The following is a 5,795-nucleotide window of genomic DNA, read 5'->3' as shown; positions in this document are numbered from 1 at the left end:
GACCCCATAACTATATGGGTGTTGGATTCGTTGGAATCACATGGTGATGTGAACTAGATTATTGACTCTAGTGCAAGTGGAAGACTGTTGGAAATATGCCCTAGAGGCAATAATAAATTGGTTATTATTATATTTCTTAGTTCATGATAATCGTTTATTATCCAGCTATAATTGTATTGATTGGAAACACAATACTTGTGTGGATATATAGACAAAACACTGTCCCTAGTAAGCCTCTAGTTGACTAGCTCGTTGATCAAAGATGGCCAAGGTTTCCTGGCCATAGGCAAGTGTTGTTACTTGATAACGGGATCACATCATTAGGAGAATCATGTGATGGACTAGACCCAAACTAATAGACGTAGCATGTTGATCGTGTCATTTTGTTGCTACTGTTTTCTGCGTGTCAAGTATTTGTTCCTATGACCATGAGATCATATAACTCACTGACACCGGAGGAATGCTTTGTGTGTATCAAACGTCGCAACGTAACTGGCTGACTATAAAGATGCTCTACAGATATCTCCGAAGGTGTTAGTTGAGTTAGTATGGATCGAGACTGGGATTTGTCACTCCGTGTGACGGAGAGGTATCTCGGGGCCCACTCGGTAATACAACATCACACACAAGCCTTGCAAGCAATGTGACTTAGTGTAAGTTGCGGGATCTTGTATTACGGAACGAGTAAAGAGACTTGCCGGTAAACGAGATTAAAATAGGTATGCGGATACTGACGACCGAATCTCGGGCAAGTAACATACCGAAGGACAAAGGGAATGACATACGGGATTATATGAATCCTTGGCACTAAGGTTCAAACGATAAGATCTTCGTAGTATATGTAGGATCCAATATGGGCATCCAGGTCCCGCTATTGGATATTGACCGAGGAGTCTCTCGGGTCATGTCTACATAGTTCTCGAACCCGCAGGGTCTGCACACTTAAGGTTCGACGTTGTTTTATGCGTATTTGAGTTATATGGTTGGTTACCGACTGTTGTTCGGAGTCCCGGATGAGATCACGGACATCACGAGGGTTTCCGGAATGGTCCGGAAACGAAGATTGATATATAGGATGACCTCATTTGATTACCGAAAGGTTTTCGGAGTTACCGGGAATGTACCGGGAATGACGAATGGGTTCCGGGAGTTCACCGGGGGGGCAACCCACCCCGGGGAAGCCCATAGGCCTTATGACAGGCCTTGGACCCTCTCTTCCCAAAAGACTAGCCTATTAGGAGGGGACACCCGCACCCTTATAAGTCGTGTTATGTCTCCTCCCATAACCGATGTTGGACTAAACCCAACAATCTCCCCCTCACACATCGGTCACCCATGGGCCCGCTAACACCAGCGTTCCAGCCCACCTACCATGACCGACCATCCGTGAGTCCACCGAGATTTATTCTGGGCACCTGGGCTCTGATACCACTTGTTAGAATAAATTCGAGGCACTTCGTCGATCTACCAAGGATCAAGCAATCACACAAGCACGACACCGAGATTTGTTAACAGGCCCAACCGGAGAGCAACACCGAAATAGGGGCAGCAGGGGCGACAGCCCGAGGCCCTTCCGAAATAGTGGCTCAGATTTTGTAGAGAGTACGTATGTATAGGTGAGACTAGAGAGAAAAAATAAAGCTTGTCTACCAACAGGGCCTGTCTACCAAGGTGTACCGCCAGCCCAGGAAGGCAACCAGCCACGCACGGAACTACGGAAGGGAATCGGGATCGCTCGTCCTGATTGCACGGCGGCAGTTCCGTGTTTTCGCTTGTCTTTTCGTTTTCCTGATCCACTCGCCGTCGCCGTCTCGTCCACTCGCCCGACGGCCTGACTGCACTGCATCCCTGTCCTTGATATCCCCGCCCCGCCTGACGCTGTGTCCGTCTCGGCAAGAAATCTTGGGCAGGAACAGACGACCAAGATCAGCAAGCATGATGTTTTATTTACTGTAAACATGATGAGTACGAAATTGCATTCTAAATTCCTGTGCATTGATGTTACTCTTAAACAGATTGAAGGTGCCATCTCTTATTTTGAGAAGTACAGAAATGAAGGCTTTGCTACTAGCTTGGATATTGCGAGATCTATTGCAATCGACATGGGTGTACAACCTTCATTTCCTGTAAAGCGGCGTATTACCAGAAAAAGACAATTCAATGAAATTAGTGGCAATGAAGAAAATGACCAGAATCAAGAAGAGCAAGCAAATGAGGTGGAATCATTTAAAGTTAAATATTTTCTCGTGATGATTGATGTTGCAATTGCTTCCTTGACTAATAGATTTGTGGAACTGGAGTCATTTGGGAGCATATTTGGATTCTTGTTCAACTCAAAAGAATTGAAGTTATTGGGTGATAATTATCTAAGAAGATGCTGCACTAATTTTGTCAAGACTTTCACTCATGGTAAGTCCGCAGATGTTGATTTAGATGATTTTGTTTCTGAACTAAAAGTACTGCAGATGACATTGCCAAACACACTCATGTCAGCGGATCAGATATTTGAGTTTGTTAGAGCTGCGGAATGTTATCCAGATGTCTCAATTGCTTAACGTATCCTCTTGACCGTACCTGTCATTGTTGCATCAACTGAACGGAGTTTCTTAAAATTGAAATTACTGAAAAATTATTTGAGGTCAACCATGTCCCAACAAAGATTTAATGGTTTGGCCATGTGCTGCATCGAGAGGAATATGTTGGACAGTATTGATCTTGACATTGTCATAGATGATTTTGCATCAACAAATGCACGGAAGTCTCGTTTCTCATGATTAATGGAGGTTTGCTAGGATGCTATTTCTATTTTTTTTTTCGTGCATTGTAGCTTCTATGATACTTGAGTTTGAACAAAGACATGAAAAATATCAGATATTTGATTCTAAGGAAATATAACTACTCTATATGACTTCATAATATATGTAATTGTTCGTGTATCGATCGAAAAAAAATATCTTGATTGGGCCCATTGGTGAAGTTCGCCCCGGGGCCTTCGGAATCGTTGAGCCGGCCCTGATTGTGTATGTTGTCTTTGTACACTCTTCCTTGTCTATGACCCCACAATGTCGCCGCATTACGAGGTGTTATTGATCCCTCGGGATTTTTATCATCAACCAGGCACGATAGAGTGGCCACCGTTATTATACGTCATCTATGTCTTCTCGTTAAAGACTTTGCACGAGAAGGTGATGCGGCCGGAACGGTTGTTGATGTGAAAAAAATTCTAATGAATTTGTCCTACTCCGCCTACTGGCAAATGGCGCTCTATATCCACTGTGACTTAGATGGTTTTATTTTGAGGTATACTACACCACATCCATATATAGTACTACATGATATATTTTTATTCGTCTTTTCATGCCAAGATTACTTTGGTAATCGATATTAAATGGGACCTATTTTTGCAGAATATAAACTTATTGGATGATAAGTACCAACTAACTAAGTTGCCAAAAAGAAATAAAGGAAAGCCTCGTTTAGGAAAATCGAAGAAAGGGGTGTATTGTGGGTCGTTCCATCGGCGGTGCAAGTACAAAATTTGGTTCCTTGATCAATCTTCTGGCCATATGGAGTGGCTACTAAAGAATGAACTCAATCTAAAGCCAGCGGTGGCAAAATATTCAGGTTCGCAAGCTAAAGATGGACCATGGATCTTACAATCTGCTGATCAAATGGAGGGGCTGTTCAAAAACGGCGTCAACACCGTGGATAGTAATTAATGGTCAAATATTGTAGGATGATTTCAGAAGCGACTATCTGACGATGAAAACACTATTGGCTCCGGCGATTGGCCTCGAGATTCCGACCATAAATCTCCGTATTTTGAGTGCCTTGGATTTCATCCTTACAAAGAAATCGTCTTGTTCCATTGGTCGGATAGAGCAATGGCCTGCAATTTAAATAGCTCTAAGGTTTAATACTTGGGCAGGATGCTAAACACAAGCACACATATAGACATGCCTTCTGCATATGCCCCATGTTGGATGGGGGTCCTACCTGGAAGCAACTAATACCAATATACTATGTCATTTATGTGATTTGTTTACAACTAACATGAAGCTAATATTTGTCCTTTTAGTGTATTATTTTAGGGACAAACTCTTGTCTTAATCATTTATGAGGGGATCTATGGCCCCCTCATGGACACTACTGTTTGGGTCAATCACCTTGAGGTAGCTCACCAGCTCGCGCTCCAACCAACGTGCGACTTTGCTCAAAATAGTGCATCTCTCTGCTTGCAATATTGGCAGCAGTAGTTTGCAGTTGTGGTCTCCCCATTCAGTAGCACGTGCCCGGGGTCACTGCCTGAGCACTCGGCGGCAAGCAGGAGCTACCATTGCAACAACATATGCCTAACTTATCGTGGCCTAGAAGACCCCGTGGCAGCACCAGCCGCATCATCTTCTTCCCGCACCAAAAAATTGTGGGGAGGAAGACGTAAAATTTATTAAACGCAATATAAGCTCTAGCTTATCTGTTTCTTGAACATGAGACATAACATGTATCAGGATAGTTTAAACCTTTCGGTTACTAGAGATAGAACCGAATGCTTTGTTTATCTCTTGTTATCTCTATCTCTCTTTTATCTTGTACTCCAAGTCATGTATGCCTCTTAGGGATCGGGGCCTGTTATATAAACACACAACCGCCTGCCAGAGAAGGCACGGCGCTTCCAGCTATCTTACATGGTAATCGGAGCAATTCCCTTCCACTACATCTAGCTGCCGCATATAGCCTCCACCATCTGATCCCCTGCCATGGCCTCCTCCAGCTCCACCTTTGTTGCCCTCTTCGGCCAGATCACCGAAAAGCTAACACGCAGCAACTACATCCTCTGGCGAACGCAGATCACGCCGTAGATTAGACGAGCTGGATTCTTCGGCTACGTTGATGGCTCCATGCCAGAACCAGCCAAGGTCATCGTCACCAAGGACAAGGATGGGAAGGAGGAAACTACCCCAAATCCTCTTCATCCAATTTGGATCAGGGAAGATCAGCAGGTACTTGGATATCTTCTGAATAACCTGTCAAAAGAGGTGCTTGTGCAGGTGACATCTATCGCCCATGCCAACGAGCTCTAGACGGCGCTTGCGAACATGTTCTCCTCGCACTCATTGTCCCGCATCAACAACATCCGTGTTGCATTAGCCAATGTACACAAGGCGAACCAGACGGTGGCGACCTACTTCGCCCAGATGCGGTCCCTCGCCGATGAACTTGGTGCAGCAGGCAAGCGGATTCCAGATGAAGAACTGGTCTCCTATATCCTTGCTGGGGCTAGATATGGAATATCAGCCTATGGTGTCGGCGCTTGATGCCCGCACCACCATGGTCTCCCTTGACGATTTGTTTGCTCAGATGAGTAACTTCGATCAAAGGGTGGCCCTCTTCCAACGAGTAAACTCCGGCGGCGGCTTCAAGTCCTCCGCAAACGCGACCACTCGTGGTCGCGGTGGTGGGTTTCGTCATCGCGCATCACCTCGCAATCAAGGGAAGAACACCGGCGGCGGCGGGAACAACACCAACAACTCTTCCCGCGGCCAGAACGGTGGCAACGGCGGGCGATCTTCCTACACCAACAATAAAGATCGCCGCCCCTCCAATTCCAACAAGTCCCGCTCCGATGCTGTCAAGTGTCAAATCTGGGATAAACTTGGCCACTCGGCCAAGGATTGTTGGTACAGATCTGATGAGGATGACACTTCATCCCAAGATGAGAAGGTGGCCTGAGCAGCTGACGGATCCTATGGAGTGGACACAAACTGGTATGTTGATAGTGGAGCTACGAACCACAT

At 45.4% G+C, this 5,795-nt stretch overlaps 1 non-coding gene across 1 annotated transcript; it reads left to right on the top strand.

The window, feature by feature from the left end:
- The first annotated feature begins 5,234 nt into the window (after nucleotides 1-5,234).
- LOC123423596 lies at nucleotides 5,235-5,374 on the top strand. Its single transcript, XR_006621209.1, has one exon. It is a non-coding gene; the product is annotated as a small nucleolar RNA Z247 (small nucleolar RNA).
- The last annotated feature ends 421 nt before the right edge of the window (nucleotides 5,375-5,795 follow it).

This window comes from Hordeum vulgare, chromosome 1H (genome assembly GCF_904849725.1).
Source record: "Hordeum vulgare subsp. vulgare chromosome 1H, MorexV3_pseudomolecules_assembly, whole genome shotgun sequence".
In the NCBI taxonomy this organism is placed as follows: Eukaryota; Viridiplantae; Streptophyta; class Magnoliopsida; order Poales; family Poaceae; genus Hordeum; species Hordeum vulgare.
This window is presented reverse-complemented; position numbering and strand designations above follow the sequence as displayed.